This window comes from Megascapheus bottae, chromosome 11 (genome assembly GCF_031878675.1).
Source record: "Megascapheus bottae isolate mThoBot1 chromosome 11, mThoBot2.hap1, whole genome shotgun sequence".
Taxonomy (NCBI): Eukaryota; Metazoa; Chordata; class Mammalia; order Rodentia; family Geomyidae; genus Megascapheus; species Megascapheus bottae.
In genome coordinates this window covers 51139454-51156052 of record NC_143519.1, presented here as the reverse complement: position 1 = coordinate 51156052, position 16599 = coordinate 51139454, and the positions used below count along the sequence as shown (strand labels likewise).

At 39.6% G+C, this 16599-nt stretch overlaps 1 long non-coding RNA gene across 1 annotated transcript in view; it reads left to right on the top strand.

Moving 5' to 3' along the window:
- Positions 1-684: 684 nt before the first annotated feature.
- LOC150057061 (uncharacterized) overlaps positions 685-16599 on the top strand; it is a 347640-nt gene continuing 331725 nt past the window's right edge. Inside the window, exon 1 of the long non-coding RNA XR_016537035.1 lies at positions 685-729. This is a non-coding gene — a long non-coding RNA (uncharacterized LOC150057061). The remainder of the gene's footprint in view (positions 730-16599) is intronic.

Below are 16599 nucleotides of genomic sequence, written 5' to 3'. Positions count from 1 at the left end.
TTAGCTTCTTGCTCTCTCCCAGTAATTCAGCTGAGCATGAAAAATTTGTTGCACAGATTCCAGCTTTATCAGAACATACCTGTGTTTGGCTGGTTGCTCTTCCATTTTGTGCACACCCATGTCCAGTGGCTGAGATAAATGAACCACACTGGAAATCACAATTCAGTACAAGTGCACTTGAAACCAGGCACCAGTGACTCTCACCTGTAATTAGCAGGCTGACAATGGACAGTTCACAGTTCCAAGCCTGCATAGGCAGATATGTTTGTGAGACCCCTACTGCAAGCTATAGATGAGCATAGTAGTATGGGTCTGTCATCTCAAGCTATATGCAAGGTTAAAATTGGCAGAATCATGGCTACAGGCCAACCCAGGAAAAAAAAATCAGACAAATTTTATGTCCATCAAGGAAAGCTGGATGCAATGGGATGTACCTGTCATTTTAGTGATGATGAGAAATGAAAAAAAATGGCTGATAATGGTTCAGGTATGCATCCATGCAAAAAAGGAGGCCCTATTCTAAAAATAATGAGTAAAAATTAAGTCTAGAAGTGTAGCTTAGTCATATTTTACTAGTCTAACCACTTCAAAGCCCTGATTTCATACTCCAGTACCACCAACAAAATACACACATACAAAGAAAGAAAGGAAGAAAGGAAGAAAGGAAGAAAGGAAGAAAGAAAGAAAGAAAGAAAGAAAGAAAGAAAGAAAGAAAGAAAGAAAGAGAAAGCATCTTGACTAATGCAATTAATTTAGACTCTATGCTTTTGGGGAACTTGTGGGCCTATATTATTCAGTGACTCATCATCCATCATTCTTGATACTCTAGCATTGGTGTACACCTGGATGAACTTCTTTAAATCTCTGGGTACTGGCATTGGCTTACTCGAGGATGCTCAATGGGATCTGGCATTGTGAGGGAACAGAGTTAAACAAAGTGTTAAATGGACTTTCATTAACTTTATTTCCGTGGAAAAACTTAATAGGAAAAAACTTAGAAAACATAATTGAAAAGAAGTTTTGCATTATCAGATTTTTTAAGACTTGCTTTGTGGCTTTTTCATATCCCAAGTCTAGGCCCATCACTGTACTAAAGATAGAAAACTATAATCTGCATATAGCTCAAAAGTTCATGTGCTGTCTCATTAATCTCCAAAGCAATGAGGTTAAGAGGTAGGGTGTTTCATTAAGGGTGTTTCATTTCTGTGTTAGGTTTAAGAGAGGGCTCTGCTTTGTATCCCAGACAGCTATCAAACTCTCATTCCTCTTATCCCAGTCCCCCGAGTACTGGAATTACATTTATGACCACTACATGTGGCTGAGAGATGGTTCTTTTAAGAGATATTTAGGACATGATCTGTTTGCCCTGATAAGTTGATTAATGTTTATCTTGTACTTGTGGAAGTATTTGGGGTTTATCATTAACAAAAATACCCAAAGACTAACACTAGTTTCTCTCACATACCCTTTTGTGCTACTGTCTTCTACCAATGAATGATTCAACAAGAAGGCATCTTTATTATCTTGTGTGTCTGTTGGGGCTGAGTGCAGGGCCAGGCTGGCCCATGAACCTGCATCACTGAGTAAGATAACCACACAAAGAAATGAGCTGTCATGTATGAACGCCATGCCTAACTTTGAGCTATGTCGTCAGTATTGTGAATCACTTTCTGCTGAGACTTGATTACCATTGGGTACGAATGTGCTATTGCTTTATTACTCTCTGCTGAGACTTATAGTGAGAGTAAACACATGGGCCACCCCACCTTTGTGCTGATAGGCTATGGCACCCTATATTAGCTGAATGTACTTCCTCAATAAACGAGTTCCTGCCTTGACGAGTCTCCCAGACGAGTCTGATTGTCCTCCAGCGAGGAAGGGCTGGGTGCGGGTGGTTGGCCCTCTCCTTCCTTGGCTCATCCTGGTCAGGGCATGTTTTCTCTATCCCTCCTGCAGGTCGGGTTTTCTTCTTCTTTATCAGTTAACCAATCACTGGTATTCATTATAGCACATCAAGCATACTAAGACAATAACTTGCTGACTACAGCAATCACAGGTTTGACCTGAGTAATAGGCAAATATATAATGAAGGGAGGTCCCCAGACACTTGTGTTCCACTCCTTCAAAGACCAGATATATAATCTGAAGGCTATGATTAGGCTGAAGTGGCAATGGAATGAAGCGTGTTGAATTTTCATGGACATTTTGCTAAAACGTAGAAAACAGTGCAGCAGAGAATAAGGAATAAGGAATGTAAATTTGGTACAAGCCAAAATCTAGCTTGAAAGTATAGGAATTTAAGGGTTTTCTGGATACAAGGGCTCCAAGTAAAGGTAGTATAGTTTTTATTTTAAAATCTCCTGGCTTGCCCTTATTTATTTATTTATTTATTTACTAAACATTGATGTTTGAAAGCTCCTATCATACCCCATGACAAAGCCCTATCAGACCCTTTCAGACCTAGTTGGTGGAGTAGCCTTTCTATCCCAGTCTATCACCATTGTCCCTAATCATATACCAAGGGTAACTGTTGTAGGGAGGTTGTTTCTTGGACTTCTTAGCAGAGCCCAGACCTTTTTCTGGACAGAGTTTTGGTCTGATCCTGGTGATCTGTGTTATAAGAAGTGAAGTGTACTAGTACCTCCCTGAACCAGTCTGACCATGTGTCTAGAAATAGAATTTATTTTTGTCAGAGCTGTTTGCTTCCCATTCACAACCCCCACTGGCAAACAGGCTGATTCTCTCCTTTGGCAGCTGGCTCCCATCTGCCCCCTGTCTGTCTGCGACTGTGTCCCTGGCTTAACCTGAACTTCTAGTAATGAGGAACACAGTCAAAAAGAATTAAATTTAAAAAAACAACAACAATGTAACCGTGTTCAAGAAGTAATATATCCACTACCTGTAACTTTAACCCATCTATATATCACCCTGACAAAAAGATTTAAAAAAAAAAACCATGTGGATCTGAACATTCACATTTAAAAGTTACACCTTAGTTCAGTCATTTAAATTTAGTATCTGGAAGGTCAGGTTTATTAAAACTTTCCCACTTGTGTTTAGAAGCAGGCATGTGGATGTCAAAAGATTTGTGCCTGGCACCTCCTTCTATTTAATCTAGGAAGTTGAGCAGGTCAGAGAAACTCTGTTCAACACACTATTCTCTTTGCTTTCTTTTACAACCCCCCCCCCCCCCCCCCGCAAATGTCCAGGAAATGACTGAGAATATATATTCTTTTGGGCAAACCGGTTCTTCAAGATCTTGATGGCTTAATACACAAACATTAACAAGGGACTTCACAGGAAGATCACTCATTCAGAGCCAACAGGAAAACGGGTTACCTTCACTAGCACATTACTGGACTTTGTACACAAAGAAGTCTTACCATGCAGAACAGTGAACCCATAGAAGAAAAGCCAAAGATACATCCTGGAACTAGTTTAAGAAAACAATGTAGGTGACATCCCCACAGTCCTTCCTTAAGTAAACAGATGAACAAGAGGATTAAGAGCCCCTCTGCAGTCTAGATCTGTGTGGGTTAGCTTTCATTTACTTATCTGTCTTCTATTGACTGTATTTGACAAGGGCCATTGCTATTAAATGAGAAGAGAGAGCAAACACATAGCCCAGAGTTACACCTTTTGGGTTATCAAATAATAAGGGCTTCCTGTCCCCTCTTCCTCATTGGAGTATAAGGGCAGGGCAGGTCTTTCCTACCTCATTTTTCCTGAATGGCTGTCATTGAGTCATACTCCATACGTTGGAGCCCAGGAGAAAACAAATACTCACAGAAGCTACCTGCTCTTTGCTTTTATCTAACCTGCCCCTGGCCTCGTAGGCTATTTATAAAGCTATAAGGTTCTGTAATTGTGTGATTTCCGCTCATATACACAAGTTCTGAATGGAAGGCTAAATAGTGACCATTCTTGGCCAGAGGTAACCTTGGCCTGGCTGTTGTTGCTTCTTTCTTTTGTTAGGTTACTGGTACCAGATACTGCCATAGAGCTCATCTTTCTATGATAGAGAATCCTGGGATAAAGTTTTTGAAACTTAAAGCAGAGCCGTGCATTCACAGACCTTTGGGAGAGGATTCCCAGAGGAGGTTGAAGGGAAAGCACCTAGCTAGTGTCTGTCTGTCTGTCTGTCTGTCTGTCTGTCTGTCTGTCTCTCTCTCTCTCTCTCTCTCTCTCTCTCTCTCTCTCTCTCTCTGTCTTTGTTAAAAATGATAATCTGAGCATGAAACTATTTATAGTTTTAAATAAGCCTCCAGTTCAATACACTGAAGCATATATAATACATTCTCGTCAATTGAACAATGCATAAGCAGGCGTACCGAAGGTTTTATTGTACCAGATCGATGAGATTATAATTAAGAGGATTGTCATAGTTAACTCTGTGGAAAAAAGGCTTGACCCAAGATAACACTTGAATATGAGGAACTTTAATTAAAAACGGAGATTGGAACAATGATTCCTGCATGTCATCTCTCTACTTATATGCCACCTTGTCTTGCTGCTCTCAACCCTAGAGTTTTGTTTCTGCTTGAATATGTGTGTATACACTCCTGTGCAAGACATATGCAAATCACCCCTGTCCACCTATTGTTGCCTCCACATGCAGAGCATCCTTGTGCAGCTCTGGGTGGATGGGAGGCCTTGGATTATTTTCAAAACGATTTCCTTTTTGCTGATGGTTACTTACTACCCCAGTCTTAAAGATTAGGTTATTTGGGCTTTGTAACATTTGAGATTCCAAAGATGCTATTTTTCCACAGAACCCTATGCCAGGGATATTATTGTCTGAAGAGAAAAAAAAGCATATGACCTCAGGTAGTGTCTTTGGGTTCTGGGATCTTAGATGAAGCTCCCTGAAAAGTACTACTTCATGGGCTGACAATCACCGGCCTCTAGCCCAAATCATTTCCTCTGCTGCTGAGAGAAAATGTGCAATTACCAGATGAAATGTCACTTCACATGAAGCACAGGTAATGTGGGAAACAAGGCATATTTGCGTAAAGAACACACATTATTCTGAAATATGCCCACCTTGTTGGGTTTTCTTAAGAGCAAAATGCCCTTTTGGGAAAACAGACTTTCACTCGTAGCATTTTCAACGACAGTTAACCCTTCTCACATGTGGCTTTGACTAAATTCAAAGTTTTCTTGTCAATTAAAAATGATAAATTGAGCCAGGTGCTGGTGGCTTGTGTCTGTAACCTTAGCTACTTACAAAACAGAGATCTGAGGATCTCAGTTCTAAGCCAGCCTGGGTAAGAAAGTCTGTAAGACTTTTATCTCCAACAAACTCTTCAGAATGAAAGTGGCTCTGTGACTCAAGTAGTAGAGCACTAGCTTTGAGCAAAAGAAGCTGAGGGGTAATGCCCAGGCCCTGCTCTGAGTTCAAGGACTGGGAGAAAAAAAGATAAATTATCTCCATGTACAACAGATGAAAGATAGCCCGTGTTCACTATACAAATACCTGAGATTTCAGAAGAATCAGGATCATTCTTAAAATCATTCTATGGATGAAAGGAGAGGACAGACAAGGCATTTCAATATTTTTTTTTTTGCCAGTCCTGGGCTTGAGCACTGTCCTTGGACTTTCTCAAGGCTAGAACTCTACCACTTGAGCCTCAGCACCACTTCTGGCTTTTTTTCTATGTATGTGGTACCAAGGAATGGAACCTGGGTCTTCATGCATGCTAGGCAAGCACTTTAACCACTAGGCCAAACTCCCGGCCCCGGCATTTCAATATTTTGAAGAGTCACTGGGCTTTGGAAATTTGAGACAAACTGTCCTCAATTTATCCTTCCTGGCTCTTTGCTGGGATGGCTAACTATAATCACATCTGTCTACACATTGTCCAGAAAAAGTTCCAAGGCCAACCTGAAGATAGATTTCTGCCTGATTCTGCTTTTATTTTTAGAGGCACATTGTCAGAAAGTGACATCCATTTACTGGATATTCATTTTGCTTTTTGCTTCAGGGATGTTGATAAAAAATGTGGATCTAAATAATTGCTTCCCCTCAGCCAACTCACAGAAGGTGTCCTGCTGCATTTATATCCCAGGACAAATGAAAGTTATGTGCTGTGTGTGGCAATTATTTTCTCAGTTACTGCTTCTCTGTCAGATATGCATGTGTCGAGAGGGCTACTGTTTGGTATGAAGAGATGTGAACAGGGGCAGGTCAGATTTAGGGGCAGATGTAGAAATAGGTGGGAAATTCCAAGCTCTTCTCTTTCACCCATAATTTCTTTGACCTGTGCGCACACATGCGTGCACGTGTGTGTGTGTGTGTGTGTGTGTGTGTGTGTGTGTGTGTGTATGTGCCAACTCAGAGTCTAGACACTATCTTTTGGTTTTTTACTTAGGATTGGCATTCTTCTACTTGTGTCACACCTCCACTTCTGACTCCTCCCCCCGTCCAATGGTTTATTGAAGATAAAAGTCTCAAGGACTTTCTTGCTTGGGCTGGCTATAGGCATGAGCTACTAGCGTCCTGTCTCTCTGTAATTTTAAATAAAGTTCCGTACGTAGATGAAATGACCTGCCCTTCACGGATATTTTTCTGAGTAGAATTCTTAGAAAGAATGGTTTAACAAATGATAGAAAAATGGAATTTATCTGTTAGACATCTTTAATCTTCCTTTGAAAAAATCAGAAGTTGGGCACAGTGGTTTATAATCCTAGCTACTCAAGAGTCTCAGATCTGAGGCCCTCAGATCTGAGAGACACTTATAGCAAATTAACCAGCAAAAAGAGGAAAGTGGAGCTGTGGCTCAAGTAGCTGGCAGTTTAAAGACACCACCCACGCTCTGAGTTAAAGACCCAAGATCAGCTCACACACACAAACACACACAGAGTTACACCACACACACACACACACACACACACACACACACACACACACGAACTTTGCAAATTTAATTTACTTCTGCTTCACTTTAATCCATTCACTAAACAGTTGGTTGTCTGTGCGTAACAGAATGATGTCAGATGGACATTCTCTGAAAAAACGCATTATGAACTGTTGGTGTCCATGGTGATGGGACGTGAGTGAAGCGGAATATGAAGTTGTCTTTTGGTGAGCTTTCCTGCCAAGGAAGTTAAGTCTATGAGTAATAATTTTGGTAATGAAACTAACAGTAAATGTCATTAGCTAGTGTTTTGTTAGGAAAGTATAGCCTGTGCATATGGTCAGTCATACAGAACAGCCACTGTTGTGGTCATATCCTGTCTAAACACAAAAATCTGCATTTCACTTCCTAACATGTATTCAATCCTAAGACTTTTGACAATGAATCATTCTTAGTTTATCTCTTTCCTCTTTTCACAAACATCTAGACTGACAACAATACCCTCATCCCAAAGTTGACTATAGATTTCCTGTTTACCTCTCACACTTCAACTCCCAATCACCTTTCACTTAGTATGTTCCCAGTCACATCAAACGTACTATACTTTATAGGTGTCATGACGGTTAGAAATTTGTATGTAATGTACCTGAGGTGAATTGCTATAACTGTGGCCTAAGAACCATCATTTCCCTGGGGCCAGGAGTTTGGCCTAGTGGAAGAATGCTTGCCTAGTATGCATGAAGACCCGGGTCCGATTGCACTGTACCACGTACATAGAAAAAGCCAGAAGTGGTGCTGTGGCTCAAGTGATAGAGCTCTAGCCTTGAGAAAAACTCAAGAACAGTGCTCAGGCCCTAAGTTCAAGCCCCAGGACTGGCAAAAACAAAAACAAAAATAACCATCACCCCCAGCTAAAGATGGCAATGCTTTTGAGCTGGTCTATGTGCTTACACCCTGGTTCCAAAAGTGAAGCTGAACACTGAATCATGAATCATGTTGTGATCATTTTTTTCACTTAAAGCTATCGTGACTTTGCCTCAGAAATACAGGCCTATGTTTCTTCCCTCAGCCTGTGTGACCCGATGGCTGCCTGCCCACCAGACCACCACTGATCCCGTACCCTCAGGCTCCAAGCTCTACTGTCTCACTTGAGTGTGTTCCACTTGAATTTGCTTTAACATTTGGTGCTGATTACTTCTTCCTTCTAGCAAGCACTTCCCAAGGATTCACATGATTGGTGTGGTATCATGGTTATAATTTCACCATGTTAGCTAAAAAAAAAAGTATGTCATAATCAGTGGGAGTAACATGCAGTCATATTACTTCTCCCATGAAGTGTTTGGAAGGGGTGTGAATGATAGATGAAGTAGTGGCAGATCTTAAAAGTGATAACAGAATTTTGTGTGTTGGGCTGAGCTTGCATACATGAGAACTTCAGCATCTTTATCTGATTGAAATCCTTTGCTTTGGTCATCCACTGATAGGGAAATTACACAAAGAAAAAGTCACCCTGAACTGAAATCATAGTTTGTCCTTCCTGTGTACCATCTAGTCTAAAACATACATCTTGGTTTGATTTATGGGAACTCCTTTCTGTTCTGGAAATGCAACGTTCTTGAAAAATGCTGAGGCATAGGCAAATGAAACTCACACATGTACGTGCTCATCCAAATGTCCTCATACATAGATCTGAAGATATACAAGGATTGCCTTAAGAATTCAAGACGTGGAATAAATGGGAAGAAGGCCATTGAAATCAGTATGTTTGACCCAGGAGAAGAAAAATATTTTCTTCCTTTTGAGTGAACAAGGGAATGTCGATGGGATCCTCAGCATTCTACAAGGAAAAACTGAGGGCACCCCTAATCTGACTATCAACCCCTTTAACTCTCCGCTTTCTCCTCATAATCACCAGTGTTTGGGTGTCTTTATTCATGCAGACTTTGCATTTGAATAATTTAAAGTACTTTAATAAATATTTGGTTTTTCAAGACAATATCACAGCAGCTGTAATAAAAATAAGATTTGAAGATAGGACCATGAATTAAAAATTATTTACAGACCTAATCCAAGAAGCAAAGCACAATAGAAATTGAAAACATTTGACAGAATCTTCGTTTGGATTCTACCTATTTCCCTTTCCATCACAACTGATACTCATGAAATGCAATGACACTGGCATAACAGCAACTTTAGAAAGATGAAGTATCTTTCCCTTAATTAATGTCTACAAAGAGATTTAATGATGAAAAGTGCCATTAGATGCTAAGTATTATTATTTTTGCTTTTTTGCAAGAGGCACAGCATCCTCTTTTAAATATTATAAAAATAATTATAAAATATTTTCAAAATAAGTCTTAAAATTATAAACAAGCCAGATTTCCCTTTCAAGATGACACTAAGATCAAAACCCAAAGGAAACCTGATTTGTATCCTTCAATGCATGCTCCAAAGATTCCTGTCACTCTGCCTTTACTTTCCCTGTATCCCTTGTAAATCTGCTATTTGCAACAAATGTCTACTTACACTTGAGCACAAATATTCATCCCCTCTAAGAATCCCACTCTTTCCAACTTGGTCTATTCACCTTCTGTGACCTTCCAAACCAATTTCTTTAGGGAAGAAAAATTGCAGAATTATCTGTGATATCTCGTCAGGTCTAGACTAGAGACAACTCCCCAGCCCAGATAACAGCTGATCTAGAATGAGCAATTCAATTGACTTACCTCATTGAAGACTTCAGTGAAATCTTCCATTGCCCTTCCTGTGCCTGTGTATCAATGGCCATGTAACCTTTCCTCCTTCATTATTGCTTCATCACAGGCCCTGCTTTTTTTGAGAATGAGCAGGAGTTGGCAGAAAATGTTGAGTTTTTTATTTTTATGTTTTCTGCAAAACCCCATCAACTATAATCATTTATAAAACTACTTAGGCAACCCAAGGATCAAATATATTCATGGGTTGCTTCCCCCTTATTCTGAAATTTAACTTTCTGGATGTCTTTCTGCTTGCACAGATGGTAGCACCCCTAAATCAGCAGAGGCTGGCACATGGCTTCCTCATCTTCTTTCTACTTGCTGCTTTGCTTATAAGAGCTCATTTCCTGGGAGTCCAAGTAATTATGTTTCACCTGTGCCATGTACTCCATAATTACATTATTTTCTTAATTATGCTTGATGACAAAGTTATCAAAATTCAACATAATTAAAACCAAAATAAAACCTAAGAGCAAATTGTTTCTTGCAGTATCATCACAGTGATTTACAGGTAGTACACATCACACATTTCCACATGGGGAAAATAGATGATTGGTCATAACTCAACTGTGAATGTTTTAGGAATTCTATAGGCTCTTCAGTATCAGTACTGTTAATATTAGCATGCAAATTAGCAAGTATTACTGAGGGTGATAAGGAGTGCTACCATAAGAGTGGTTAGTTGGAGGACACAAGCAAGTGTCTACAGTGATTGGGAAAATCTTCATGATAATGGTGCTTAGTGAAATTGGATGCCATAATTGCAGTCTCCAATTCCTCGGTTTCTTCCTCATGTCCTATCACCTCTGCCTTCTTCTTCCTCTTCCCCTTCTTCTTCCCCTTCTTCTCCTCCTCCTCCTCCTCCCCCTCCTCTTCCTCCTCCTCCTGTTCCTCCTCCTCCTCCTCCTTCTTCTCCTTCTTCTTCTTTTCTTCCCTATTCCCTGCCTCTTTCTTCTCCCTCTTCTCTTTTATTGAGTTTCTTTTCCTTCTCCTCTTCTCTGCTTCTCATCTTCCATTTTGCCTTTTTTACCTCATAGACATTTTGAGATTTATTTTAGTGGAGCTTGCTTACATCTGAATCTCTGCTACTACTTGAAAGAGTTTTCCTTTGAAGAAAAAAAGTGTAAGATTTATTTCAATAAGATAGATGATATCATTACTTTCCAAATAAAAGTTTTGAAGGTCATTATTTCCTAAGAGTTCTCTTTGGACAGTTGATACTCCAGAGTTCAGCTGACAGTTGTCTTTCCATTTCTTCTCTTATATCCTGTCCCTTCAGGTTGAGAAAACCTACTAGAGTCTTTCCCAGTATAAGATATGCTTGCAGGTATCTAAAAAAATGCATTCCCAGGCTGGGAGATGGTGCCTCATATCTATATTCTTACCTACTCAGGAAGCTGAGATCTAAGGATCGTGGTTCAAAGCCAGCAAAGGCAGGAAAGTCTGTGACTCTCATCTCTAGTAAACTACCAAAAATCTAGAAGTGAAGATATGGCTCAAGTATTAGAGTCTAGCCTTTAGTAAAAAAAAAGCTCAAGACCTTCAACTCAAGCCCCAATATCAGCACATGCACACATGCACGCATGCACACACGCACACACACACGCAAGCACGCAGAAACACATTCACAGACTCACACAATGGATGGAGGGAGGGAGAGAGAGACGGAGGGAGGAAGGAAGGAAGGAAGGAAGGAAGGAAGGAAGGAAGGAAGGAAGGAAGGAAGGAAGGAAGGGAGGGAGGAAGGAAGGCAAGCAGGCAGGCAGGTTCTATTTCATCTACAATCTGGAGGAAAGGTAACGTTGCCTGGTCTGGGTATGAAGGATGCTGAGCATTGGAGGGACTCCTTAGTGTGTTAGATAAAATGCACCAGAATTTCCATTTTTGCACTTCTAACTCAAGGTCTTTTCTATCTCTTGATATAGGCATATAGTTCCCTGAAAAATATTGCTGTCTTCAAACTGTCTGTGGTATGTATTACTCAGGGAGCGCCTTTGCTTATTAAGTCTTTTGTAAGGTATCAAACATTAAAGAACTTTCTTCTGGGTAAATAAGCTGTTTAGTGCCACAGAATATCTTACTCTGGTGGCTCTGGCTAGGACCCAACCTGGTATTTTATTACCTTTGGTACAGATATATTGAAATGTGTTGATCAGCTTTACAGATTTCTCTTGATTGTACATACCCGAGTACATTCTCTGGGCTGGAGTTATCTTCCTAAAGGTCATATGGGAACCATCTTTTTCTCAAGCATACACAGATTTATAGCATTTCTAATTTGCATGGCTTTATGCCACATATTTAGCTTAGGGATAGGTAAAGCAATTTTTTGGTAAAACAAAATGAGAACAAAACAAAAAATACCCTAGTGCTATTCAAGAAGAAAATGAAGGATTTAACTGCAAGTAATATTGCAGTGTAGGAAGGAAGGTGGAAATTGGTTGTTGTTAATAGTCTATGAACTAAAGTACAAATGTCCATTTGTAGGGATTGACATGTTTGTCATTTGTACAGAGCAAGGGTGTTTTCAGCTAATTTTGGAAACTTCAGCACTGCAATGTGCTAAATTTGAATTATTTCTCTTCTTGTTTGGTATATTCATGTTGTGATTACCCTTGAAAGAGTATTACCAATGATGATTTATGCAAAACCCAGTCAGCTCCACAGCTCCATCAGTTTCAATTAAAACAAGCCACAGAGGAAGCGCATTGCTGCCACACTTGCTGTGTGTTGCCACTGTTCTCATGACCATCTACGGGCCGTTTACCTAAAGCATTATCTTTGTGAATCCTCCTGGAACCGCTGACACCTAACGTCTGAGAGAAAATGGTAGATATTTGGTCTGATGGCCTTGTATTCAAATAAATTCCCATCCAGAGCATTACGATGATGTATTTAACTATAGTGTCTGCTGATTGAGGGCATTTAAGGACAACCACAACCCTTCTTTTATTGATTTATTATTTTCAAATTGTTCCAGTGCTGATCTGGCAAAAAAAGAGAAAAGAACCAAAAACTATTGAACATTTATTATTTTCTGATTTCAATGAACAGATTTTGATCAGTGCTGGGTCCTGTGGTCATCTAGAGTGAATCATAAAGCATGTGCATTTTCTAAAATGAAGTGCTGGCTTCTGAGCTCATTAATCTCAATGACTTCTACTATCCAGAGGTCACAAGGCTTTTCATGGTGTGATCCCAGTATCCAGGCACTCTAATGACTGATTTGGCTGCATAGTTATTGAAATCTCCTCTCTACCTGGCAAGCCTTCCTAAATCTAGTCCAAATAGTGTCAGTGGGGTTTGCCTGCCAGGTCCAGGAGGGCTTTTTCTTTCTGAGTACCGGAGAGAGTGGGAGCCAAACCTGATTTCAATGACCGCTCCATTTTAATCCCATTTGGAAGTTCTTGACTACAGGCTGTCTATTTTTAAAAGTCAAGGGAGCCTGTGCTTGCCAAGTGAGCACTCCTAAGACAGCTTTCCAAAAGCAGGATTTCCAGCTAAGAAAGAACATCTACCTTTCTTAGTTTTCACAGAGCCCCAAGGCTGAGATGGAGTTAGAATCATGGAGATGGGAAACTGAGAGCTCATGAATTGATTCTGCTTCACAACTTCATCTCTTCATGCTTATCTTCCTCACTCTACACGAAACAGGCACACTTCAAGGTACCAAGTGTCTTCCTAATTAATTCAGGGGCTTTGCCCTGGCTGCTCTTTTGATCTGCAAAACTCTGGTCTCCACTAATTGAACAGATGCTTTTTTCTTTGCTATTGGGTTGAATAGCATCTCTCATCTAAAATATCCAAAAATCTATAATGTTCTGAAATCTAAAACCTTTGGAGTATCAACATCAATACTAAAAAAGGTGCAGAATCAAGGGTAGTTTGCATTTTGGAGCCAATGTTTAGATCAAACTTAGAAAATGCTCAATGAAGAATACTTACTAGGTTAAAATCTATACAAAGAATCCCAAATCAGAAAATTTCCAAATTTTCAGTTGCTTTTTATAAGCATATATTTGGCAAGTGAGGCTCAGCCTGTACTATAGGAACCATCTACCACACGGCCCTTTTTTCTGTCAGATACAAATTGATGGACTTGCGTACACGTGGTTGGCCAGGCTTGTTTACTGTGTCTACAAAGTATGGATTAGACTTAGATAGGAGACTCCTGGTGAACATTGTGAAGGTTGGAACTTATACTCAAGAGAATAGTAATGTGATTAGTTGGCATGACAAAGACTACACAGCTGCTTGTCATTATTTCTGTGGACAGGCAGTCAGTCCATATTCTAGGAGCTCTATCCTCAGTGCAGGGTAATGAAGTCAGAAGCCCCTTATGAGTAGATTTGACAAGTTAGGTTAATCACATTCACTTTTCACTTGTTCACCTGTACTATTTGTATATTTATCTTTCTAATTTCTCTGTAATACATTCAAGTTTTTCTCTCTATTACAATATTACAGACTTGCTTTGTCTTTCCAGCATGTTTTTTGATATAGCATGTTTTTTTTAAATTTTTTTTTAATGATACAGCAGTAACCTTGACTTTTCCTTCTCTCTCTTCCCATGTCTTTCTCTCTGGCAGTCTCTCAGGCCATTACTGAAGGACTGTCCCTTCATTCACAGACTTGTACAGGTCACATTTCATCTATCTTTAGTGTGCTTTATCCTCTGCCTCTGCTCATTGGTCTGGCCAACAACTGCATTCCTACATCACAATTTTCTGTGTCTTCTGGGGCAGGGACAATCCTTGGGGCCTGTAAAAGGGGTTATAGTTATTGATTTTATCCTTAGACGCATGGTTCCATTTCAGTGTTTTTTAGCCTTTGCTTCTGTAATCACATGTGAGTCACAACCATCCTAACATTTGATTTTTCAATACAGTTGAAATATTTAAAAGCTCATATTACTATTACTGTGAGAATCCAATAGGTATGAAATTCATAAGGGACATTTTCATATAGTTCTAGCAACTACATGTTGACAGTAAGTGAAGCTCTTTCTTTAGAATGGGATAGAGATCTTTTCCCTCAAATCACTCAAGACTAGAAGTCCACCATTAGCAATTTTCTCCTATGAAATAAGCATTCCTTTTTATAATCCTTTGTGGAAATAAATATTCTCTTGGGAAGCTATATTCATTAGGGGTCTGAGAAAAGTCAGAAAAGTTCTCACTACAGGGATTTTAATACAAGGTATAGGCAGAATTAAGGGGACTTGTAAAGACTGAGTGGTACACAGGAGCTAGCAACAGAAAGAACCTAATACTACGTTAGAAAATAACAGCATTTAATTTCACCAGCAAAAAAAAAAAAACAAGAGAATTTCAGTTCATTGTGGTGCTCCTGTCCTAAGTTAAATCTTCTCAATTTAATGGCTCTAAAAGGTGAGGAAGAGAACACAGAAACTCAGTTGTGTAATAGTCCTCAACTTTTAGGCTGCTTCAGAGTCAGGTACATAACTTAAAAACACAAATTTCTTGGGGCTGGGAATGTGGCTTAGTGGTAGAATGCTTACCAGCATGCATGAAGCCCTGGGTTCAATTCCTCAATACCACATAAACAGAAAAAGCTGGAAGTGGCATTGCAGCTCAAGTGGTAGAGCACTAGCTTTGAGCAAAGGAAGCCCAGGAGACAGTGCCCAGGTGCTAAGTTCCAGCCAGGGCAGGAAAAACAAAAACAAAAAAATAAAACAAACAAATAAAAACCGCACAGATTTCTGGCCCCATGTCAGAGTTTCTGTTGCAGTGGACCTAAAGTGAGGTTTCTAAGTATGCATGTTCATTAAGTTTCATGTTCTCCATGATACTATTCCAGGTACATGCTTTGAAAAGCATTGAAATATCATAGCATAAGATGCTAAATATGACTATCCTTACAATTTATGCGGCAGAGACTACAATCTCAAATAACAACAATGGCAGACCATCAGCACAGAAGAGGTTAATACCATGTAAAGTTATGATTGGAACTCTTAGCTCACGGGTCCTTCCAGACTATGTAAATGTAGGCTAGAGAATGGTTCAGAGAGGTCTGTGGTAAGGGCCACATCAAAAGGAATCATCAGCAGGCATTGGCAAGGTAAGGAGCTCTCCTGAAATCTACTTGTGGGCCGGGGTGTGGATCTCTAGTAGAATACTTGTTTATCATTTGTGCAGAATTGGTCACGGCATTTAGCACTTTAAAAAGAGAGAGAAGAAAACCTAGTTGAAAGAGTAGGACGGGGGAGGAGGAAAAGGAGAAAGAGGCCAATGATTCAACATCCGATGGTGATGTCAGCTTTCTGGGAGAAGCCACACTAGATTCGAGTTTGCCTGTGCTGAAGTAACAGGAATACATCCACAGAAGACTGAAATCTTCATCCATCTCAACTTTGTTTTTACTTGTTTGAATTTACAAGTCCTCTGACTTTTTTTAAGACATGAAAACTACATGGCTTTATTATCAACATCTTTCCTAAGAAATATTTTCACTGGACACCCAGAAGAGAATCTAAACCTCTAGGAACTCCTGAATAACACTTTAATTTTGTTGAGACTGTATGGCACACAAAGAAATAAACATATTATTCTCCAATGCATCATCTCCTCTCACTTTCCTTTACATGGAAGAGTTAAGCTAATAGCCCTTTAACATACTTAACAGAATCTCACTCAACTGTAGACCAATTTTTTCCTGAGATAAAATTCCCTGTTAAGCATTTGAATTTGCCAAACTGGTCCCTTAAAAAATAACAGAACATATAAATTTTCACCACTGAGTTATAGGCTTTGGAAATAAGAAGGTTAGTAATGAAAAAAATGTCATACCACATTGTGAATAAGTAATAATGGTGACAGATATTATGTCTTACACACAGTGAGATTAGCATGCAGATCACATCAAAGCTCAGCTCTGAATGAGATGGAAGCTTGCTCACTCAGCACCTTTGGTTTCTCAGACTCTATTATCTTGCTTACTTAGTAAATTTAATGTTGTGTAAT